Source organism: Cupressus sempervirens, chromosome 3, assembly GCF_028749045.1.
Source record: "Cupressus sempervirens isolate cs-2001-9-10 chromosome 3, ASM2874904v1, whole genome shotgun sequence".
NCBI classification, from domain to species: Eukaryota; Viridiplantae; Streptophyta; class Pinopsida; order Cupressales; family Cupressaceae; genus Cupressus; species Cupressus sempervirens.
In genome coordinates this window covers 812,590,308-812,617,864 of record NC_143120.1, presented here as the reverse complement: position 1 = coordinate 812,617,864, position 27,557 = coordinate 812,590,308, and positions in this window count along the sequence as shown.

Below are 27,557 nucleotides of genomic sequence, written 5' to 3'. Positions count from 1 at the left end.
AAAATCAAGTATACCTAAACCAAATCCATGTCATAACATGACATCACAAAAAACAAATCACATAATCAACTTAGTCCTACATAAGCAACTTGAAAGAAATCAAGGATAACTGATCAAAGACTCAAAGAAAGTCACACAATTCACCTTAGCTCCACACAAGAAACTAGAAAGCACATCAAAACATCTAATCAAACTCATCATAACACACACATGACACATCACCATGGTCAAGTATAAAAGATCGTAATCAAAACAAAATTTCAGAACAAAACCCCCAAGCTTCTAGTAAACATTCTGATTTGGTCAAAGCTAAGTCAACCTTGAAACCCAACATCAATAAACCACACATCACATAAAGTGCATGCAATAGTAACTTTTCATAATTCATTAGGTTTTAGAAAACACACAAGTTTAATATTCACTATTAGTTTTCAAGTTTTCATTTTTATTTTATTAAACTTTAGAAACACTTTCCCGAAATGGAAACCTACTAAAAATGGAAATTTTCTTGAAATGGAAACCTCCCAAAAATGGAAACTTGCCTAAAATAGAAACCTGATAAAAAAGAAAACTTACCTAAAATGGAAACTTGCTAAAAATAAAAACTATCTCAAAATGGAAACCTACTAAAAATTGAAACTTTCCCAAAATAGAAACCCTATCCTAAAAATACAGATTTGTTAATTGATTCAAACTACGAATTATCCAATTAATCAAACAAACGTTTCAAATATTAAATTCATTTACAGATGCTTTTGAAAATGAAGAACAATCAAATTCATACACAAGGGTTTCAAATCATCAAATTGCTTATAGAGGTTTCCTAAAATGAAGAACATTAGATATGCAAACTAGGGTTTCAACTTAGAGGAATTTTAAAAAACAAAAACACAAAAAACATGAGGAAGACAGGAATTCAAAGAATGAGCAACTACTGCACAAACCCATAAGATCCTACCTAGATCCATAAGATCCTACCTAGATCCAATGCTAAAAAAATGAGTGCATAGAACTCACAAGCAATTCCATTTTTTCCTTCAAAACCGTCTTCTCAAAAAATTGCCTCCTCCAAACCTCAGTTATTGCAAAATGAGCTCTAGATCTCTGATAAAGAGTTCTCCCTTAAATTTAGGGCATTGATTGTGCAATCACGCAAGAAGACTCGTTGATCTTTAACTATTATTATATTTTAATTTCATGCACAACCTTTATGCCACTAATTAAAATATCTTTATTAAATAATTTTCTTTCTCTCTTTAATAATTCTCGAGACGTTTTTAATATAGTATTTATTAATTTAACTAATAATATTATTTAGAATTTATTATTAAAATAAAACTACTAAATAAATTATTATTAAATTAAATAAATATAAAATGCCAAAATTAGAACTTTAATAAATTTTTTTAATTTAATTCTTTTATTTAATTAATTTCTCAATTAATTAAATATAATTAAATATCAAATTACCTTAATAAGATTTCCATAAAATTAAATCATTAATTATCTTTTAATTTGATTTAATTATTACAAAAAATCATCATAGACCCACAAGACTAAATATGAAAATTCATCATAAAGTATAGAATACCAAAACAAACTCTAGAGTCAAAATCACAAACTCGCGTCACTTGACAAATTCAAAAGGTGAAACTAACTCAAATAATTGTCCTATTTTCTAGGATGATTGGCTTAGATTAGGATTTGGACTCAAGAGTTATCTCCCCACTTATACCATTGAAATACTACAATAGGGTATGCTCATCTTCGCAATTCAAGGAAGTCGATACTCGGTACCTACAATTTACATAAAATCCATGCATGTATATATTCATATATTCTAAACTAAATAGGCAATGGTGGGAAGTGGTGCATCGTGTAGATACTAACTAGTAGGTGAGTACGACTCCCTCCCTCAACCACATTAGGAACATCAATCATAAAGTAAAACAGACAAGTACACCATACACATGCAAGTATGGGGCAAGTACCTATAGAATTGCATATAAATCATTCCTCTAACTAACATCATGAAATAACTAAAAGTCATTAAATATGAACATATATATCATCACCGAAATAATCCTAAAATAATTGAAATAACTTAGTAACTCATCACATATATAAACTCAGTATGAAATACATTTAATCTAAACTGGTAACCAGGTACTAATAATCATGAAACAGGCACAAAAGAATCTGACAATATGACAAGAAAAGTTAACTAGGGTAAGGCATTACATTCACTCCCCCTAGATTTAGGCTTACTCCTGGAAGCATACAAGAAAGATAAATCTAAACTAGGGGTAGGCATTACATCCACTCCCCTTCGACTTAGGCTTACTCCTGGAAGCCTACTACAATGACTAGAGTAAATAAAAGTCAAAGAGTACTATCTACAATGTCAAACAAAAAGCTCATTTAAGAAACTAATACAAATAAGTTAACTATGTAAACACTTTCAGTCACTTAGAGCAATATGATTATGGTTTAATAATAAACCAAAAAACATATTGATCTAACATTAATATTTTTAACAAATACTGAAATAAGATCCCTAAAAACACTCCAAACAAAAGATCAACATCTTTAATTCCATTGGAAAACATAAAACTTATAATGTATAGACACAAGTCAAGAACATAACTATTATGAGTTTTCAAGTTTCATCTTCAAAAAGTTTCACTGCTTGTATTTTGTATTTTGTTTTGTTTTTGTTCAAACTGTTTAGGTTCAAGTTTGTAATAGATACATAACACTATTTAAGTCTCATTTCAATTCAACTAGTTCAAGTGTTTCAAGTTTGCAATAAACACATATAACAGTTCAAGTTTCATTTTGAGTTAACTAGTTCAAGTGTTCAAGTTTGCAATAAATACATATAATAGTTCAAGTTTCATTTTCAGTTAACTAGTTCAAGTGTTCAAGTTTACAATTAATACATATAACATTTCAAACAGTTGACAACTAGTGGCATTCCAATATACCCAGAGCTCCCAATGTAGAAACTCATGCTCTAATACTAGATGTAACACCCTTCCAAGTGACCCAAAATAAATTAACCTAAATTTTCACTAATTTTGTCAAACATTTTTTTTTTGGAAAGATAATAACTTAACAACAACAAATATAAATATAGTGGAAGCAATAACATACGCATAAGCACATACCATAAAATATATTACAATTCTTAAGGGTCCCATGATGTTGAATCATATTTAAGTTTAATTAATACTAAATCCAATATATGACACATCCACATTAAAGAATAACTACAAGTATGAATCTATTTAAATAATATACAATTACAGGATGCCACTGGGCAATAAATAGAATGCACAATCATCCACTGTACAAGTGACATGGTATGAGAGGCTGAAATAATATACATCATAAAGAAAAAAACATCATCTCATAAGATCTATGAAATCAAATACAATACACTTAGAGTATAACCATCCATAATAGAAATACAAGATTAGATAAAAAGGAACATCTGCACAAACACACCCAACAACGACATCTGATGGTCGGATCTCAATGGTATAAGAAAATGTACTACCATTTGACCTTGTGGAACCCAAAAAGGTCCACTACCACCATGATGAGGAGATAAACTCAAGTCCCAAATAGTATAACAACTCAAAAGTCAAAACCAACAACTAGGTTCAAGAAATCACTTGAAAGAAAACTATCTCAAGGGTACCAATACATAAGTATCAACTAAACCCAAAGGCAACACAGACATGTAGGAAATCTACTATGCAAGTGGGCAAGTGTCATCGCATGAGAAAACTCTAAGGTTACCCAATAGTCTTTTAATACTCTAGCCCCCTAGTGTCTCTATGTAGTGTTAGTATCCTTTCGTACAGACAAGGCATACTAATAAGTCAGCTCTAAGGTTACTATGGTAGTATTTTAATATTCTAGATCCCCTAGTGACTTTTTGTGATACCAATATCTTATTAATTCATTTAAAACCCATTTAATGAGATGTTGTCACTTATTAAAATAACCTACAATGGGTTACTCGTTAGCCTACTTAGGGCCTTGGTCTCCATTGCAAACCACTTCCCAACATGGCATACATAAAACCTACCCTAAGCTTAGAAAAAGTAAAATATCTCAAATGATTATAAACCACACATTAGTTCTTAAACAAGCAATTGGAAAACACTAAAATATAACATATCAAAATCACGGATTTCACCAAAACAATCATCCTAATAGGACTGATCCAAAATCAAGTATACCTAAACCAAATCCATATCATAACATGACATCACCAAAACAAATCACATAATCACCTCAGTCCCATACAAGCAACTATGAAGAAATCAAGGATAACTAATCGAAGACTTAAAGGTTATATTAGGAAAGTCACACCATTCACCTCAATTCCACACAAGAAATTGGAAAGCACATCAAAACATCTGATCAAACTCATCATAGTACACAAATGACACATCACCATGGTTAGGACAAAAGATCATAATCAAAACAATATTTGAGAACAAAACCCCCAAGCCTCTAGTAAACATTCTGATTTGGTCAAACCTTAGTCAACCCCAAAACCCAACATCAATAAACCACACATCACATAAAGTGCATGCAATAGTAACTTTTCATAATTCATTAGGCTTTGGAAAACACACAAGTTTAATCTTCACTATTACTTTTCAAGTTGTCATTTTCATTTCCAAATATTAGAGTTCATAATGTTTTCGATCTCAATCAGGGTTCACGTTTTCATTTTCTCAAAGTATTATAATTACTAAGGTTTTTGAATAATAAAACACATCTAAGTTTATAAAAGAAAACATTAATTCTCCCAACTAATTTCTTTGATTTTCAATTTACTTTAGAATTATATATAAATAATAAAGTAATAAATCAAATTTTTAAATAATTTAATTAATTTTTTTAACAATACTTATTAAAATTAATAATTATTATTATTATCAAATTTTTTTTGGAAAAAAGGGGTAAAAATTTATTCAATCAGATTCAAATTATAGAGCAAAGGCCAAAGGCCCATACCACACTACATATTCCTATCTTCCAATAATAACTAATCAATAATCCCACGATACTCAAAAGGTAACTCATCCCTACCACTAATATCTCAACTAACCATGTAGTCTAAAGCCCACTTCGCCAACCAATCTGCCACTCTGTTCTATTCATGAGGAATATGGAAAAAGGAGACAGAGTCCAAGGAACTACAAAGACTAAGAATTTGTCTAGCCAAAGAGGCTAATTGCCAACTAACATCCTCCAAACTTTGGTTATTCAGCATATCCACAACAATCTGAGGATTAGACTCACAGATGATCTACTTCTAGCCTAAAGAGCATCCTCTCTCAACAACAATCTTAATATCAAGGGCCTCCATCAGATTAGTAGAGTGTTGACCCTTATAAATAGAGAAGAGAAAAACCACACCACCATCATTACCTCTACCTATAGCCCCAATACCAACATGACTAGAGTTCCCCTGAGAAGAATCGTCTATATTAATGTTCAAGATCCTAGTGGGGGGAGGAGTCCACCGCCCCTCCACAAACATGTTGCTTGCCATGATGAGGTCTTTTTCCAAGAGTGCATCTCTAACTATTATCACCTAGGTTCAAATTCCTCACAATAGTTTGATCACTAGGATTTATACTTTCAGACATATCACACTTTGTAAAAATAGTCTCCTGAAGCCTACTAAGAATCATCTTCCATAATTGAAAACTTCCTAATTTGGAGTCAAAAAAAATTATGTGGTTCCTCTCTAGCCAAAGGTTTTAGAGAATGAAAATTGACCCAACCATCCAAGTGATCTGCAAGAAAGAAGTCTTGGCTAGAGGTTTGACCAAGCTTTCCAAAAAATCAATTAGAGATGTATCATGAATAAAATCATGACTCCAAGCCTCCCACCATCTATGCCATATCTCTCTCAAAAAAGGGCAAAGAAAAAGCAAGTGAGAGATACAATCTTCATTGTGGAAGCAAACAGAAGGTCCCTGAAAACCTCATTTACGAAAATTCTCCCAAGTGAGGCATTTCTTCTTAGCCAACAAACATAAGAAAAAAATACATTTGGGCCAAGAAAGTTATTCCAAACCTTCTTCCACCAGTGCACGTCAGCTACACCATGTAAGTTCTTGTCAAGTATAGCATAGCCTTGAGCCACAATAAATTTACCTTTTGGGCTAGGACTCCAAGCCAAAACATCTCTCACATTAAGGGAGCTACAAAACCTATTCTCCAAAGAATTAGAAATAAGAGCATGATCCACATCAAAGCCACCCACAGGCCACTCCTAAGGATCCTTCTAGCAAGTCACCTCCACCTGACTCAAGCACTTGACAATCTTAAAATACTCCACCTTAAACCAACCAACATTAGTAAAATTATGGCAAAGAGGCTGAAGCTAGGGAAAGCTAGAGAGAATGGGAGGGTGACCATCCCAAGAGTCCTGCCAAAATAGAGCATCTAAGCTTCTATTACAAATCCATAAGAGACCCTCCTTAATCAACTGAGTGCCCTTCTTAAGGGTATCCCAAACAAAAGAGCCTATACCCAATAAAGTGAGTCATGACACATTAAGGCTATCAACACGAGGAAAATACTTGTGGGTAAGAATCTTGGCCTAGTCTTGTTGCTAATTGTTGCACCACCTCTAGTACAACTTAGCAGCCAAGTCCATGACAACAAGCACTATAGACCTAAGGCTAAGGCCCCCATCATGCTTTGGCCTGCAAACACACTCCCACTTTACTAAACTCCACTTTGAGGAGAGGAGGCTACTAAACCAAAGGAATTGCTGAGATAGAGGATCAAAATCCCTTACAAAGGTGGAAGGGGAAATATGCACACAACACCTATAAATGGGGAGAGACTGCACCATAGTCTTTAGAAGAACCACTCTCCCAACAAAAGATAGCCACCTATAAGTCCAATGACTAACCTTACTCTAAAACTTATCCAAAATTCCCTACCAGTACTCTCTACGCTGAGATCCCAAAGCCAAAGGGATCTCAAGGTATATCAGGGGAAGAGAATTGATTTGAAATCTAAGGATCTTAGCAATCCTAATTTGGATAAGCTGAGGGGTATTGAAGAAATAAATGGAGGATTTTTCATCATTAATACACTAACCTGAAGCCTTCAAATAGATGTATAAGGCTCTCCTAAAGTTCATAGCCTCTATAACTTTGGTCATGCCCATCAACATAGTATCATCCATAAACTGAAGGTGAGAGTAGGAAGGAAGATAATTGTTCCAACTCCAACCTTGAATAAGACCTGTCCCACCTGAGATTTAATAAATCTTCCAAGTCCGTCCACCATGATAATGAATAAATAAGGAGATAAAGGGTCCCCTTGCCAAAATCCCCAAGAAGCACTAAACAAATCTAATGGTTCCACATTAATAAGAACTGATAAGGAAGAGGAGGTCACACAACTAAGAATCCAATTCACCCAAGAACTAAGAAGGAAGAGGAGGTCACACAAATAAGAATCCAATTCACCCACTCCTCAACAAAGCCAAACAACAAGAGAATTTTCTGGCAGAATTCCTAGCTCACTTGATCATAAGCTTTAGCCATGTCAAGTTTCATAAACATAGCCTTCTCCTTAGAGTTAGCCATAGAATGAATAGCTTCCATTATAATCACAACACCATCCAAAATTTGTCTTCCTTCAACAAAACCCCCATGCTCAAGAGAGATCAGAGAATTGAGGAGAGGCTTTAGTCTCTCTGCAATCAACTTGGTGATGATCTTATAAACAACATTACATAGTGCAGTAGGTCTAAATTGAGCTATCTAATTGGGCCCCTCCTACTTAGGTATGAGAGCTAGAAAAGTAGAATTCATGGACTTGAGCATCTATTTATTCCTATGAGATTCCTGAACCACTTCAACGAGATCAAACTTTATTATTTCCCAAAACTCCTAAAAGAACTCAATTGAGAACCCATCTAGGCTAGGAGCCTTACCTTTTTTCATGTTAAACACCACTTTCTCCAATTTAGGTAGCAAAGTAGGACATAAGAGAGCCCCATTCATCTAAGTAGAGACTAGGTGAGGAATGTAATCCAAGATGGCCCTCTCCTCATCCCTGGCAACAAGATCCTCTTTAGAAAAAAGGATTGAAAAATAATTGACTGCAACCCTAGAAATATCAACACTAGAAGAGAGTTGAGCCCCTTCAGGCGAGACCAGAGAGTAGAAAGAACTCCCCTACCTCTGAGCCTTAAAAAAATTATGAAAGAATGCAGTATTCTTGTCCCCCTCCTGAAGCCAATCAACACAAGATTTTTGCTTCCAGAAGATCTCCTCCCAAAGCTCCCACTCTTCTAATCCCTGAAGAGCCAAGGACTCAACTTTTCTTAGATCAAGGGTCAACCCTTGATCCCCAATCAAATGAGTGATGTTATCTAACTTAGCCTAAGTATCTATCTTTTGAGCATGTAGGTTCCCAAAACATTGTTTATTCCACTTCTTAAAGTTGTAATTTACATGTTGAAGCCTCTTACAAAAAGTAAACATTGTCGTCCCATGGACATGCATCGTCTCATACCACCAATCCACCATAAGATCCTATAAAGACTGATCTCTTAACCACATTAACTTAAATTTGAAAGAACAGTTTTGATAACTCCATAAGCAGTGACATAGAGCTTGATAGTCAGTGATCAGAGCCTCTCCAATCAAGAATTTCTAAACTAGTGATCAACCTACTATTCATCCAATAGCATGAAACCAAAAATCTATTAAGCCTTTCTGAGATAGCCTCAACACCACACCTCCTATTATTCCATGTAAAGACATCGTTGGTTGGCTTCACATCAATGAGATTCAAGGAACCAATCATATCCCTAAGAAGATTTGTAGAGGGGTCCATCCTGGGTAACCCACCTCATTTTTCATCCAAACTGGTAATAGAATTAAAATCACCAACCATAATCCATGGGAGAAAAGGGTCTAAGGCCTAGATGAAGCTGATGTGAGCCCAAAGATTTGACTTACTTGAAATATCAATAGGAGCATAAATATTTGATTAGAGACAGCTTTCTCCAGTCACCAAACAAGATGCAACCAAAGAGATAGAGAACCGACTAGAAATCCACCATAAGGGGAGTACTTTCCTCAGGTTCTAGAAGCAAGCCAACCCCTTGAACTATTCTAAGCTCCCACCTCCTGCCAATTGCCTTGGGGCCAGATCTACGAAGCACAATTAGTGAAACCATCCATTGTAAGCTTACTTTCCTGAATAAAAACCATATCAGGTGACTGAGAATCAATTAATCTATGAACAACCTTTTGTCTAGGGATGTTGTTCAACCCCCAAACATTCCCTGATAGAACAATCATTTATGGGGGTGGGAGAAGTGGGAATCAATGGGTTTCACAAACCCAAACTCAACCAAAGTATCCCCCATAATCTTGACCTTCTCTTGATCAGTCTTTCTACCACTCCATGATGATTTATCAAGAGGCCCCTTTTAAAAAGATTTCTACTATAAGCCTAAAATAGGAGGAACTTTGCTACCCTTTTCCAAGTTTGAGGCCCCCTTAGGAGTAGGGGGATCAAGAACCACCATGATAGATCTCAACAGAGCCTGTGACCCCTAGGGATCCCTGGTGTCTTGAACCTGAGAAGGCAGATCCAGAGCAATCTGTTCAATCTGAAGGTCCCCTGAAGATAATATCTGATCCTCCTTTGCATCCTCATCCTGAACTTCATGCAGACCCTTATCCCTAGAAGAAAGCTCGACTAGAACACCTTCCTCCTATACCAAGTCTTCAAGAACATCAAATCTGTTCAAAGTGGTATCATTGTGTCTATCCAACTAGGTTCTCTTCTTACCCTTACCTTTTTTATGAGACTTAACCTGAGTAAAGCCCTCATTATCTACAAGTTTAATAGATGTAGGATCCTTCACCTTGTCCCCCCTAGGAGGTCCAAAGGTAACCAAGAGGAAGGGTTTAAATCTAGGACATTTGTGGGGTAAATGACCATATTCATGACAATTTTGACACCTAAAAGGGAGGTTCTCATAATCCAACTATTGGATCCAAGAAGAAGACCCCATGCATATTTCCATAGCATCTAGTAACAGATTAGTTAAACAACTTCTACACAAATACAAGCATAAAAAATTACCTTACGATCTTGAGTTTGCGTAGCCACTTCCACAAGTTTTCCAAGAAGCAATGAGATTGAGTGAAGAATATCTTCCCTCCAAAATTCCAAAGGAAGCCTTGGCAAATGAACCCACACAAGTACCCGTGAGGGGATTTCTTTAGTGGAGTTGAAGCCCATGTGCCAAGGCTTGATGAAGAGCCCCACTTGGTTAAAGAAATAAGGGCCTCTTTCAAAAACCATATTCCTATCCGAAATGCATGAGAAGACAACTAGAGAATAGTTATTCGCTACCAAACTAATCTCCATATCACCTTTGGGATTCCAAACCCGACGAGCCCAAGAATCCAACATGGGTAGAGAAAGATGATGGCCCAAAAATTTGTAAATAAGGGCATGATTATGCCAGCATTCAACATCCTCTGAAACCTACTCAGGTTGAATAGCCAAAATAAGTTGATCCTCAAATCTTTCCAAGCATCCATTAGCTTTTTTTTATTTGAGGCATCCCTTTTGAGGAGGAGACCCCATCTCTGGAGAGGGGTTTACTTATCTGATCTTCAATAATGAAATGTAATGAAGAAGAAAGATCTACCATCTCCAACTCCTCAGAGGAAATTTGTGACAAAAAAATACCCCAATTCACCATGGGCCAAATAACACAACCCCACTAGTAGAGAGAGATGGAGTAAGAAACCCACAATCTCAAATCCCAAAACACCGCCTGCCAAGAAAATGTTGAGCACAACAAAAATGTAGGTAAAAATCATCTTCCCATAGCCAAACAAGGATTGGACCCTCTAGTCAATCTATGCACCCCTGAGCAAAGAAAAGATCCCCCCATGAGCATAGACTGACCACGACCAGCAGCTGTAGGCAGGAAGCAAAATGAAGAAGCTAGGTCATGTGAACCCTAGCCCTCGCCGAGACCATGCACAATGCCATCCTCCAATCAACATCAATAATAATTTTAAATTTATTAAACTTTGGAAGCACTTTCCCAAAATGGAAATTTTCTAAAAATGGAAACTTGCCTAAAATGGGAACTTGCTAAAAATGGAAACTTTCTTGAAATGGAAACATGCTAAAAGTATTTTTTTCCCAAAATGGAAACCTGCCAAAATAGAAACTTTCTTCAAATGGAAACCTTCTAAAAATGGAAACTTTCCCGAAATGGAAACCTAATAAAAATGTAAACTTTCTCGAAATGGAAACCCTATCCTAGAAACACAAATTTCTTAATTGATTCAAACTATGAATTATCCAACTAATCAAATCAGGGTTTCAAATATTAAGTTTGTTCACAGATGCTTTTGAAAATGAAGAACAATCAAATTCATACACAAGGGTTTCAATTCATCAAATTGTTTACAAAGGTTCCATAAAGCGAAGAACATTAAGTATGAAAACAAGGGTTTCAACCCATAGGAATTCTAATAAGAGAAACACAACAGACATGGAGAAGATAGGAATTCGAAGAATGAACAACTACTACAAAAACCCACAAGATCCTACCTAGATCTAATTCTAAAACAATGAGCATGTAGAACCTGCAAGCAATTTCCTTTTTTCCTTTGAAACCCTCTTCTCAAAAAATCAGCTCCTCCAAACCTCAGTTATTGCAAAATGAGCTCTAGATCTTTGATAAAGAGTTCTCCCTTAAATTTAGGGCTTCGATTGTGCAATCACGCAAGAAGAGTCATTGATCTTTAACTATTATTATATTTTAATTTCATGCACAACCTTTATGCCATTAATTAAAATATCTTTATTAAATAATTTTCTCTCTCTCTCTCTTTAATAATTCTCGAGACATTTTTAATATAATGTTTATTAATTTAACTTATAATATTACTTAGAATTTATTATTAAAATAAAACTCCTCAATAAATTATTATTAAATTAAATAAATATAAAATGCCAAAATTAGAACTTTAATAAAATCTTTAAATTTAATTCTTTAATTTAATTAATTAAATATAATTAAATATTGAATTACCTTAATAAGATTTCCATTAAATCAAATCATTAATTATCTTTCAATTTGATTTAATTATAATAGAAAATCATCAAGACCCACAAGACTAAATACGAAAATTCATCATAAAGTACAGAATACCAAAACAAACTCCAGGGTCAAAATCACAAATTCATGTCACTTGACAAATTCGGAAGGGTGAAACTCACTTAGATACTATCCTATTTTCTAGGACAATTGGCTTAGGTTAGGATTTGGACTCAAGAGTTATATCTCTAGTTATACCATTGAAATACTGTGATAGGGTATGCTTTTCTTGGCAATTTAGGGAAGTTGATGCCTGGTACCTATAATCTGCATAAAATCCATGCATGTACATGCTCATATATTCTAAATGAAATAGATAATGGTGGGAGTGGTACATCATATAGATCTTGACTAGCAAGTGACTAAGACTCCCTTCCTCAACCACATCACAAATGTCAATCATAAAATAAAAAAGACAAGTACACCATACACATGCAAGTATGGGGTAAGTAACCATAGAATTGCATATAAATCATTCCTCTAACTAACATCATGAAATAACTAAAAGTGATTAAATGAACATATATATCATCATCGAAATAATCCTAAAATAATTGAAATAACTTAGTAAATCATCACATATATAAACTGAGTATGAAATACATTTAATCTAATCTAGTAACCAAGTACTAATAATCATAAAACACAATAAAAAAAAGGCCCAAATGAATCTGACAATACGACAAGAATAGTCAACTAGGGGTAGGTATGTTGAAAATTGACTAATGAGGATATGTAATTTTTGGCATTTATGGGAACACATGATGTACATGGTTACAAGAAACCTCAAAAATAAAGATACTCAACTTTTGGTACTCAAAAAATTGTCTAAGTATGAATTTAGTTTGCAATAGTGTATTGTTTTGTATGCAACTTGTTGCTAATGTCATATTATGACTAGTGAAGTTAGATGGAGATAATATATATGTTGATGATGATGTGTATAACCTCAGACATCAGTACAAAAAAATATATTCATGTTTTACCAGTGAAATAGGGCAATAGAATTAAAGAAAAGGAATTATTTTGTTTACAAAATAATTACTTGACCAAGTAGGGCTGACATCCTAGATGTTTACTCTAGGTTGGAAAAGTATATTGTGGTCTTAGGTGACCTAGCAAAAATTTGTGAAAAGACATAGTGTTTATCCAAAGGACATCTTGCAAATTCAAATGTAACAGTTGTGATATGTTGTATTAGGCAATTGTATGCGAATTTTTGTGAAAGTGATATATGCAAAGTTTGAGAAGCTACTTTTGTGATCCGAGATCGAGTTGAAGATTAGAGATTAGTCAATAAAGAAGTTATAGTATGTATTTACCAAAAGTCTAATTACTTGTTTAGGTAATGAGCTCTTCTTGTAATTGGATCTGCATGTTTGGGCAATGGGCTCATCTTACATCTATTGTACTACAAATCCTAATAGGGTTGGCACAACTTCTAATATGGTTGGAATCTCCTAAAAAGGATTCAAGGTCTCCTAACAGGGACTCTCTGTACTGAATTTTCTCATTGACTCCTAACACGGTCCATCCTCTAACAAGGATCTTATATATCAGTATATTATCTAGTGGGTATCATCCCCACCGAGGTTTTCCCTTGGCCAGAGTTTTCCTAGTTAACAAAATATGATGTTATGAGTTATCTTTGTGCATGGTTACTATTACTATTCAACATTACTTATTTACTTTGTTATGTATGGTTTAAAGTAATAAACAATATCGTGTTGGCAACTAAAGTTTGTAGATTAGTGATTCACCCCCCCTCTTAGTAATTCTGATTTCTAACGAGGCATTACATCCACTCCCCCTAGACTTATGCTTATTCCTGGAAGCCCACAAGAAAGATAAAACTAAACTAAGGGTAGAAATTACACTATAGGTTTCAACATTATTATGCTCTCCATAGTTTTCACTAGATCATATAAAGTACTCCATTCATCTCTTGTCATTTTTAGTTCTTAGAACAAAGATTTCCTTTGATTAGTGATGCTAATGTATAGGATCTTGAGGGTGATTAGGTATTCCATACCTTGATCCATAATTTCTTCAACATACTTGGCTAATATTGGCACTTTGTTGATGCCATCTTTGAACTGATTAAAAAAATTCTACTTTATGAAGAACTTGGGTAGAGCTTGAACCTTCTCCCTTGATAGAGACGATGATAGAAGTCACAAATAACTATTAAGGTCAAACCTATGCCAAATGTTCATATAACACATAATTCTTCTTTTTTCAGTTCTTGGGCTCTTTTGGTTAGGGCCTTGATACATAAATTTGCATTATAGGCCTCACTCTCTAGGTTAGAGGGTCTCATATGTACATAATAGATATTGTAATCAACCTTTGTGATATTGTCCATGTTTATATCCCTAACATGGTCAATTATCTCCAAGATGTTGTTCCTAGTACTAGAGTCAACAAAAATTCTAGACACCCTCTTAGCCCAGTTTGACTTCCTATAACTTCAAAAGAGTAAGGCAATAGTGTCAACCTCATTAGCATTTGGATTCTTTCCTTCTATTTTTCTCCACTTCTTTCATCAACCAAATAAGGGAACTAAGGTTAGATCCAACATGATTGGTATCACCTATGTCTATTGACCTAATGGATGCAGGTGAAAGGGTTACAAGGGTAGTGAGAATAGGGAAGGAAGGTATTTCCATTATTGATGTTATCTAAGTCTCCTTCATGATCTACTAATACACAACATTGGGATCATCTTTAATTTATTTATACTTTGCAGGGGTACTTTCTTCATCTAGTTCACATGTGCATTTGACCTTAACTTGATCCTTATTAAGTTGCTCTTCATCCCCACCACTTTGTAGATCCTTTTTAATTGGAATAATAGTTACGCTCACATTGGTTACCATAGGGGTACTTGATGTATCTCCTTTCATTGAAGGGTTGGCAAGCTTCTCCTTAGAAGCATTTGCACCTTTCATCCTCCACTTCCCTTTAATCCAATCAATTATTATCTTAATCACAAGGGTAGTCTAAGTTGCTAGGTCGAGGAGTTACAAATTATTATAATCTACCTTAGGGACACTTTTATCATTTTGTGAAATTTAGGATCAATGATAATATTTCCTTCTTATGTTCCAATATGGATGTACAAATAGATCCCAAATGACTATATTTGTGACAAGGTTAGTTTGGTAAAATCCCTTTTAAATAATTTTATCCCATCTATGCAATCCACCCAAAAATCCTCCAATGTGGGTTTGTGAATGCAATTTTGGGATCCACACAAATTTTATCATACAAAACCCTTATTTCAAATTGAGTTCTTTCAGAAAGAGTCAACAACTAATAACTCTCCATAAAATTTTCAACACTTTTGACAATATTTGGAGTTTTTAATGAGTAGGACATAGAAATAGGAAAGGTGAAACCCTTCTTCCTCATGCTTCAATATTTGATATCTACCATAGCCATATGTTGGCACATTTCTAAAAATACTAGGAGTTTCAAATGGTGTATGGGAAGCCATGAGGGTTCTTTCTCAAAGCTCCCTATCCTTAAGTAGGTGAATTGTTTGAATTGGATGTAAAGATCATCGAACCCTAGCAAAAAATTAGTAGAGTTTTGGAATAATCTAATATTGGGTCACCCTTATAACTCCCTAATTAACCTCATGTTGAATTCATCATTCACTCAAATAAAATCTTGGTTACCCTTATTTACGGTGAGTTAGGCAAACATTTTGTACATAGGGGCTCAAATAGAATGTATTTACTAGGTAGTCAAACCCTTCCAAAAACTTCCATGGATGGAAATGAGATATACTAATATAGAGGAGAAATAAAACATTGCATTGCTTGAAAATTTCCTGAACTACCTATTGGATCCTAATTTGATAGGATTGAAATTACCTCTTGGGATGTAGAAAATACCTAGGAGTCAGCTACAAACCATGAAAAGTATCCCCAATCAAACCAATAGGACCAACTAATAAGACAATATAGTCTTCTTCCCTTTGAATTTTGTAGTTTTCAAGCAAGTATACCTTGGTGTTAATCATCATTCACTTTGTAACAATATTCAATATTAATCCCCATCAAAATTCTTCTAATTTAGAAACAACAAAAGGACTGCAAGATAGCTACCCTTCATATCCCAAAGCTCTCTAAGTCAAGTGTAGGCTAACTCTTTCAAATCTACAATATAACATAAAACGTAAAAGATTTTGTTTAAAGTTTTTACTTTTATGCAACCCTATCTATGTTTAGAATAACCACATGATCAGTGCTTTATCCATTTGGGTTCCAATGTATAAATCCAACACTATAATTTATGATCTATTTCCCTACTTTGTAAAGATAATTACTATACTATCAACATCCCATACTAATCAAAATCTCTTTGTCAAACCCTATGATTATCTCACACCATGACAAGCTTATTACGTAATCCATTAGATTATCAATAAATCTTGAGATGGGATATAATTCAAAATGAATTACAACTAGAATTCATATATACTTAACATTGAAGCCAAAAAATCAAAGATTAAAACAAAAAGAGACAAGATCTAGATTATATAACTCCACTGATTTCTCCAATTATATTGATCTCACTTGATTGGATCTATAACTTAGAAAGCCAATAAGACTCATAATATTTCTATTTTTGTTTCTTTTATTCATAAATAGGAGCATACTCTAATAACATAAAAAGATATGGACCGATTCTAAATGAAAAGTATATTTTTAAATAAATTTTCTTAGACACTTCTTCAAGTCTTGGGAACTCATTTATAGATGTGAGTTGTAACAAGATTCAGACTTGGAGGGAATAGCCACATGTCAACTCCTTATTTGGAAAAATATTCCAATTGCAATAGAATATGTGACTCACTTAAGAAGAACACATGTAGTTAATCCTTCACCAGCTTGATGTGATGCTCCTTGGCTCACGTGACTCTTTACTTTCTCCTCTAAACCTCCTGTCACCATCAAAAGTGAATATTCCTTCAAATTATTATTGTTCTGGTGGTCCCTCATTGTTAGAATCATCAGCTAGAATCCACCATTTTACCCATTCATCAAATTTATCATCTATTGGCCATTTATGCTCAAGGATCTGATCTGCCAGCCATTTGTATGGGTTGTATTTTACTGTGGCTTGTGTGAATTCTTTCTTAAAGTTTTCATACATACCCAAGAATTTAAATTTTTGAAATACAAACTTGAAAAAGTGTCATATTCATATCTTCGGCTATTGATTTTACCATGTCACCTACCTTGGTAATAGCCTTATTTTTCCATTTAGTAAATTCCTTCACACTTTTGTCCTCTTTCAAAATTGGTGGCAATAATGTGTCCCAAAAAAACTCTAAAGTTTCTTTTAGCTCCATCATCTTATTTTCAATATAATTAGGCAAAACTAGAATGTTCTAGAGTGATTTCACAATTTTAACTTTATGCATGGCATTGAAAGAAGCATTAGGGTTCACTCTCACACATAGTTCAATTTGCTTCATTTTCATAATATTTCCAACCCACTTCCGATAAGTTGGGTTTACCTAAGTTCTATCATCCTCCAATTTGTTGATGGCCAAATATAAAAGCTCACATGCTTGGCGGAGTCTAAATATTCTAGAGTTAATTTCATCATGCAAGTGCATTAATGTGGTTTGAACAATAATCTCCTTATCAAAACCAAAAATACTTTTGTTATTTTCAATTTTTAACCATAGGTCAACCACCTCTTTGATCAAAGCATTAACATATTTTCCTTCCTTAGGTGGAATCTATTGGAGTGGGATATGGCTACTGTTGGTGTAAATGACACGATACACAATTATCTTAAAGGCTTGCTCTATCTATACTTGATGGCTTAAATATACTAGGAGACTTAATTGCTTCTAGCTTAACAACTTTATATTCTAACAAACTTACTTTGGTTTGCAAAGAAAGTGGTTAGCTTTGACTAATTCTCATAGGTAGCAAAAACATGATTATACCTCTCCTATAACTCTTCATACTTCTTCTCCTTTTTATTTGCTACATTATGCATGTAGGAAACATGTTCTTTCAGATCTCTAGTTGATTTAGAGATATTGGCACCTTCCACTCTATGAAGGACTATGTTTTCCCTGATTCCAGTATCATCAACAATCTACTTCCCAGAAGTAGATAATGAGAAGGACCAAGTAGCTAAGGTGTTTAAGTCCTCTCTATAATACATGATTGTTGGAGGTCTATTTGATTCCTTAATATTTGGCCTTCTCAATCTCATGTTTTGCATTATGGAATCAAATGCCACAACATCTTCTATATTGACATTTGGTAATAATAAAACTCCTGATTTCTCAACAATCTCTCTTCCCTCTTCTAGGGTAAGAGCCTCAAACCTATTCATCATTTATTCCTCAATTTCTTTAATAAGATCCTCTACATGAGCATTAGGCCTTTGTACCTTCTTTTTTTCTATTTTTTATGACATTTTTGTCCTATAGTGTTGCCATAACAACCGCTTGAAAGGTGGATGAAGACCAAAATCCTTCCTAATGGATTAAACATCTATTCTCAATAAAACTTCTCCATCTAAATCCATATTTTTTTGTGTAATAGGTTCATATTTCACTGCTAATTCCAACAATAGGTCTATATCTAGAAAGATACTGGGAACTACTAATTTTCCTAAGTCATACCACCATGCATTGTATAAAGGGCTTCCAATATTAGCTAGACCATACCACCTCCTAAATATATCTAAACTATTAACTAGCATGTGTGAATCATGGATATTATCATATTTATATTTTAGCCCTAAGCGAACTTCATTCCTTCAAAGTTTTCCACTTGTTCATTGCTTGCCTACCTTATTTTGACAGGGGTATATGGGTGATGAAATCATCTTGTAAGAACCTATCCTCATAATTGAGTTTACCTGAATATGTCTTGGGTGACATCTTTACAATTTTGGGTTACTAAGCCAACTAGGATTCTATGTGGGTTTTCCAATTGCAAACTAGGGTTTTAACAACAGTTAAATACACTAAAGAAACCCATAATTTTAATTTTTCAAAAATATCAATTTAGGATTTGAATATGACACTGTGTTACTTCTTTTTCTTTTTCACTGAGAAAAACAACTCTAAACTTTCCTTTGAATTCTCCTACTATACATGATCTTAGTCATCACAATTTTGGATCTTAAACATACTGGTTGACACTATGTTGTAAAATGATCCCTTAACTCCTTCAAAGTGGCATTAAAACCATTAATATTTGGGAAATAACTTCAGTTGCAAATGGAAAAACCCTTTTTCTTTTGTTATTGTAATAGATTTGAATTTCTATTGTTGATTGTCTTTTTATTTTGCATCAAATGCCTAGAATGTTACTTGACCCACAATGACCATCCTTATCATCACCTTGGACCCATTTCTCAACCAATGGGAACCAAGAAACAATGCCTCATAAGCCTCTTTGAAAATTCTATGCTCCTAAGAGAAGAATCTACGTGTTTGCATCTCACATTTTTACAAGACAAATGATAGACTTTGCAAGGACACATAGACTGTTGATGTTCTTTTAAGATGAATCCTCATAAGTGAATCTCCTTTATCATGAGATTAAGTCCTATTAGTTGACTTAAAGCTCATACAAAATCTTCTCATTAAGTAGCTTGAGTCCTCTCAAGCGTTGACTGGACACATGAAAGTATATCACTTTTTTGTAAGGGAAGAGAGAGAACCTCATAAAAAATGGGAGCCACCATTGTCTTTCATTTTAACTCTTGTGTACATAGTTGCATTCAGACCCACTAGCATCATCCATGTGGCCCAGTAATACTTCTAGCCCTGATTGACTCCTTAGGTCTCACCAAGAATTTCCTTCACCAAAAAATGTGACATGCATCAAAATCTTTCTTTTCACCAAGGTAAGAGAGAGATGTTCATGAAGATGCAAGAGCCATTCAATTTAAGATAGTTGGTCCATTTGTAGAGTGTATTCGATCATCCCTAAGTCCATGTGGCATCATTGGAGCCCTTTCCTTAATGATTTTTTCTTTCAGACCCTCTATGTATGATCCATGTTGGAATTACATAGACTAATGAAAGTAATAATAATTCTTCTGACTAGACAGGTCCCACTGCATCCATCCAAGCTTAGGTCACTGCCATGTGTCAAGATCTTTCTTTTTTCACAAGGCAAGAGAGAAGTTTGCAAGTAAGTGAGAGCTATTGATATCTCAACTAGAAATGTAATGAGATTTGAAAGCTTTGGCCCACCATCCGACATGCTTTTACATCTCACTTTTTTGTAATGATCTCTATCAGGCCTCATGAAGATACACTATCTTTTGGATCGTATCCCCACCTTTCTTGCAAACATACAAAGGTAGATTGGTTATGCACTAAGGTTTTAATATTGAAAAGAATGTGGACCACAGGTAGATGACTTAAAGAAAAGTTGTGAGTAGCTAGAGAACTAAAAAGGGGCCAACTACATGGTATGACAACCCTTTCTTAAACATATATTAAATAGAAGTTATTTTCATGGGTTACAAACTCATGAAAAAGGAAAAAGGATGTCACTTCATGATGCACTTAAGTTACTAAAAAATTAACTTCAAGATATAAAAATTTAAGGGCTTCCACACATTTTTCTAGGGTTTTCACTTTAGGGAAACTTTCACTTGGATAGGCACAGAAAAACCCTAGTTCAAAACAAGCACACATAATTTTTTTTTCCAATACAAGGATTTTGTGAATTTGCAAAAAATATTGCCAATAGTGGCTCTATTTGGGGATGATAAATAATTTATGTCCATGCAAGAGTCTAGAATCACTGAGATAGAAGACCACACATTTGACAACATTTTGGAAATCACAAGGTTGAACAAAAAAACAACACATACCGAACAGAGACAAACAAGACTATATACACGGAAAACCAAAATAGGAAGGAAAAACACACCTATACATTGTATATGTGGAATGTGGCCTTAGAGTTCACACACACACACATTTCAACATAGTCCTTGTATACAAATTCATCCTAGAATGAACATGGGATTGTTCACCCAATAGGAGTCCTGCAAGATGACCTGTTGCCTTCTATCTAGAAGGGTTTTGCCTGTTTATGCTCTCAGATTTGAGGTGCAAGCAACCAGACTATTCTAGAACGAAGGATTTAAATGCAATTAAGTCTATATGAGTGTGCAATAAATCTAAAATGAAATATGCAGTTAATCTAAGAACATATAAAATAAGCTAGAGTATATGTATGCATGTTAAAGCTAAATGATGTTAAAGCTAAAATAATGAAAAAGTTATGACAAGATTGAGTTTACAATTCGACAACAATTCAATATCATCAAAATCCAACCTCTATAATGAGGAATTAAGAGCCTCTTAAATAGAATTCAATTAATCCATCAACGGTTGAGATTAATTCAGATGAACGGTTAAGATCAAGAGGAGATTTAGTTAGAATGGAAACTTCCTTAAGAAAGGGGAGTTAACTGAGCTTTCCATGAATGAAATACTTCTAGCCCTGATTGATTCCTTAGGTCTCACCAAGCATTTCCTTCTCCAAAAAATGTGACATGCATCAAAATATTTCTTTTTGCTAAGGTAAGAGAGAGACGTTCATGAAGATGCAAGAGCCATTCGATTTAAGATAGTTGGTCCATCTGTAGAGTGTATTCGATCATCCCTAAGTCCACGTGGCATCATTGGAGGCCTTTCCTTAATGATTTTTTCTTTTAGACCCTCCATGTATGATCTATGTTGGAATTACATAGACTAATGAAAGTAATAGTAATTCTTCTGACTAGACAGGTCCCATTGCATCCATCCAAGCTTAGGTCACTGCCATGTGTCAAGATCTTGCTTTTTTCACAAGGCAAGAGAGAAGTTTGCAAGTAAGTGAGAGCTATTGATATCTCAACTAGAAATGTAATGAGATTTGAAAGCTTTGGCCCACCATCAGACATGTTTTTACATCTCACTTTTTTGTAATGATCTCTATCAAGCCTTATGAAGATGCACTGTCTTTTGGATCGTATCCCCACCTTTCTTGCAAACATACAAAGGTAGATTGGTTATGCACTAAGGTTTTAATATTGAAAAGAATGTGGACCACAGGTAGATGACTTAAAGAAAAGTTGTGAGTAGGTAGGGAACTAAAAAGGGGCCAACTACATGGTATGACAACCCTTTCTTAAACATATATTAAATAGAAGTTATTTTCATGGGTTACAAACTCATGAAAAAGGAAAAAGGATGTCACTTCATGATGCACTTAAGTTACTAAAAAAATAACTTCAAGATATATAAATTTAAGGGCTTCCACACATTTTTCTAGGGTTTTCACTTTAGGGAAACTTTCACTTGGATAGGCACAGAAAAACTCTAGTTCAAAACAAGCACACATAAATTTTTTTTCCAATACAAGGATTTTGTGAATCTGCAAAAAATACTGCCAATAGTGGCTCTATTTGGGGATGATGAATAATTTATGTCCATGCAAGAGTCTAGAATCACTGGGAGAGAAGACCACACATTTGACAACATTTTGGAAATCACAAGGTAGAACAAAAAAACAACACATACTGAAAAGAAACAAACAAGACTATATACAAGGAAAACAACAATAGGAAGGAAAAACACACCTATACATTGTATATGTGGAATGTGGCCTTAGATTTCACACACACACACACACACACACACACACTTCAACATAGTCCTTGTATACAAATTCATCCTAGAATGAACATGAGATTGTTCACCCAATAGGAGTCCTGCAAGCCGACCTGTTGTCTTCTATCTAGAAGGGTTTTTCCTATTTATGCCATCAAATTTTAGGTGCAAGCAACCAGACTATTCTAGAATGAAGGATTTAAATGAAATTAAGTCTATATGAGTGTGCAATTAATCTAAAATGAAATATGCATTTAATCTAAGAACATATAAAATAAGCTAGACTATATGTATGCATATTAAAGCTAAATGATGTTAAAGCTAAAACAATGAAAAAGCTATGACAAGATTGAGTCTGCAATTCGACAGCAATTCAATATCATCAAAATCCAACCTCTGTAATGAGGAATTAAGAGTCTCTTAAATCGAATTCAATTAACCCATCAATGGTTGAGATCAATTCAGATGAACGGCTGAGATCAAGAGGAGATTCAGTTAGAATGGAAACTTCCTTAAGAAAGGGGAGTTAACCGAGCTTTCCATGAGTGAAATAAGGAATTAATGGATTTCATTCCTTTTCTAATTTCTATTAACTAAAGAGTTTCCATTTTCAAATTGAAGAGAAGATTTTGTAGATATTATTTAATTTAATAAGTAAGACATGACCTCATAAATGCTTTTTTCATTTAATTGAATATTCTAATTCAATTAATTAAAGTAGGCATAATTATTAAATTAAATATTTTAATTCCTTAGTACATTAGCCTTAGGATATAATTTAATTTAATTAAACTATAAATACTTCAAATTAAATCAAATCTTAATCGATAAGTTTAATGCGACTAATATGAGCCAATAATTTAGGAATTAAATAAAGAGTATAATGAATGTTGATTTAGGGTTTTTTGCATTTGACAATTAAGTCAAGTAGCGAGTAGCAGAATAAGAATTTCCTAGTGACGTAGGACTTAGGATTGATTGAAATAGACTAGAATTGGTGATCATAGCAATGAGCCAATTTTGGGGTTTTACATTTTTCCTGTCTTTGAATGAATGTGAGAGCAGCACGTTCAATTCAAAGAAAATCAGAAATCATGATGCAAAGATCAAGAAATGAGATTGGTTACAAAGTTAATGATAGAGAGACCAATTGATAATCTTTTAAGAACCATCTCCAGAGCAAAGCTTAATCCCAAGGAACCCAAGTAGAGCACCTAGATACCTAAATTGATAAACATTTTAAAGATTTCCTTTAGAATGAAGTATAACCTTTAAGGATCTAGACAAACAATCTAGATACCTGAGATTGATAGCATTTAAAAGATCATCTCTAGAATAGAGCTTAACCTTTAAGGATCCAGATAGAACAACTAGATACCTGAAATTAATAGCATTTAAAAGATTATCTCTAGAACAAAGCTTAACCTTTAAGGATCAGAATAGAACACCTAAATACCTAAGGTTTGATAAGCATTTAAAAGATCATCTCCATAACCGAGCTTAATATTTAAGGATCTAGATAGCACACCTAGATATTTAAGATTGATAAAAGATAGCAAGATCGAATTATGAGTCATATAATCATCCCCAGAACGAGGCTTGATCCTTAGGAGTCAAGGTTTAGATTCTCCTGATACCTATCCATCGAACTCTAATAATAACTGCTATAAAGTATGATCAAGTGATGACAAAATGAAATAGACAACAAAGATGTCAGATAGAGGAAAACAAGATTCCCCTAGTGATGAGATGCCTCAAATGGTTAGGACATAAGATGGGAACAAGATGCCCTGAGCAATGAAGATTTAGATTGATTTGGAATTCAAGTTCAATGATGTAATCATCCTGCCCCCTTAGGAGCAAAATTGAAAGATGACACACCAAAAATATGACGTAAGGAGTATGTTGAGAGATAAAGAAAAGAAGAGATTAGAATGATCAGAAGAAAATTTAGAGTCAATTCAACATGATTTCAAGGTCCAGAAGACCAAGTTTGACCAAAAGTTGACCAAAGTTGACTTTTTCCAAAATAATATTTGAAAACATGAAGAATTTTGAGTTGAAAAGATTCTAAGAATCATAAAGTATCATAAAAATGTGAACTGCACAACCGTTCAATCATGTTGGTCCCAAAATTTTAAAACGTGTTTTTTTTGAGCCACTTAAGTGTGTCAGATTTTGAATTCAATTCTGAAAAAATGGGTTCAGAGTAGCCAAAGTAGCCAAGAGGGTGATTAATAAATCATTGGTGCAGTCATTGAGAACATGATGCTTTGAACAAGCTAGCAACCCCTCATTACAGAAGATGAAAGTAGATTTGCAATTGAATCATATGTCGAACCAAGTAATACAATATTATGTGATATGCAACTCTAAACTAGATGCAACCCTAGGTCTAGTTACCAAGCCTCAAAAATTATCATCACTAAGCATATAGCCAAAAACCATAGATGTCATACAATTCTCACTGACATTGCAATCATGAGAATATGAATAGGAAATCTATTCTAGTTTTGTCAAAATTAAATGTAAGCATTCAAGACACAAGAAGCCAAAATGACCAGAACATTTATCCCTTTTGATGTAGCAAGTTAACATAAGCATCAGAGCATAAACACTAGGATGACTAGAATGTCGCTTGCATGTAGACACATCGGGCACATCAGAGATCCTTCTTATGCTAAGTAATCAATAAGTTTTCTGTCTGCAATGACCCTTGCATTTGTAACCTGAGACAAAAGCATGCTAGATATACTCACAATGGCCCATATGTTCACTTAGCAGGACAAGTATCAATATTTACTATAGCATAAAGAGTTCAATCCAACAGACAAGGAGAAGAACCAACATTATTGACGTATTCATATAAAAGGAGTTGAGGTAGACCCGACCATCAAATACAAGATGGAGGCTCTTATAGTGGACACCCCTCTTATAGGAATATGTCAACTAATTGGAACTAAACCATGGATAGAAAGAAAAGAAAAGATCATGCCCCCAATCATTACTTCTCTAGTCAGAAATGACATCATCAAGTTTCTTAAGGAGACATGATAAAGCAAAAACAAAGCAAACCAAGAAAATGCTTAGCATATCCAAATAAGTGTGTCATTTTGAGTTCAATGTTTGTCATGGGATTGATGTCAAGTGTCAATGTCCAAAATATGGATGAAATAAATCTCTTCAATAGGGTGACAATAGTAGGCAGATGCAGTCAGAATGACTAGTGACTAAGGTCAAAGAGGAATCTTCGAGGTGAAGAACCTAAAGAGGACTGAGTGATAGTAGATAGACACATCCAAAATGACTAGTGACTGACACAAGAGAGATCTTCCATAAAGGAATCTTGGAACATGACTCGAGCAACAATAGGCAGACATAACTGAAACAACTAGTGACTGTTGCAAAAGAGATTTTATGAGGAGAATCTTGAAAAGTAGTGACACTAGTGACAGTAGGCAGACGTAGTGAGGACTACTGGTGATTGTCACAAAAGAGATTCTATGAGGAGAATCTTGGCAAGAGTGACACTGACGATAGTAGGTAGACACAGCCAGGACGACTGGTGACTGTCAAAAAAGAGATTCTATGAGGAGAATCTTGACAAGAGTGACACTAGCAATAGTAGGCAGACCTAGCTAGGAAGACTAGTGACTGTCACAAAAGAGATTCTATGAGGAGAATCTGAAAGAAAAGTAAGAAACAATAAATAGACACAATTAGAACAACTAGTGATTGAAACTTAAGAGATCTTCTACAAGAGGAATGGCACCTTTTCCTATTTTTCAAATTTTTGTATTTTCGTATTTTGCAATTTTTTGTATTATTACCAAGGCACCTATTGCTAGGCTTTCACCAAGATAATAGATTTTTTTGAAGACTTTTTGCAATTTTTAGACTTTTTAAGGATATTTTCAAATTTTAGAACTTTTTTAGAGATTACTAGCTCTCAAGAAGGATTACCTTGATTTTGTTCCAGTGTCTAGCAAGGTGTAGGACAAGATGTAGTAGCAAGCTGGTGGATAAGTGGAGATGGATAGGCAAGGAGTATGAAGCAATGGATGTTACCGTCAAGGAAAGTTTTCACAAGATTACCCAAGCTAGGGAAAAAAATATAACAATATAAGCTCATGGTGTAATGAAGGGTATCATGAAAGTAATCCAAGAAAAATGACCATGTCAAGAAATTGCTAAGAACTACATTTTCTTCTTTCTTTTGTTGATCAAGACCAAAGGGTTAACTGAATAGGATAGAATAGTTTTTTATGGAGGTTATGAGTGAATGAATTTGGGAATGAGGACATACAAAGGATAAGAAAGATCATGATAGGATGTCATGGATGGAAGAATTATACATGATGCCTGTTTACTAGGTTTTGATCATGGTACTTGTCCAAGGTGCCACAAGAAGTGTTTTTCACCATAAGACAAATTTATTTATCTTTACTTTTGCTACCAAGGTGCCTGTTTCCAAGTTTTCACCAAGGTACTCTCTCTCTCTCTCTCTCTCTCTCTCTCTCTATTGGATTTTTAGAGTTTTTGGATAGAATTCAAGCTTTTCTCAAGTTAGATAGCATTCCTATAACAAAGATAAGTTATGATAAGCCAATGCCATAGCAAGGTACAAACAAAGATGTTGATAAGGTAATGGAAGGGAGATAGTAGAAAATACATATGGAG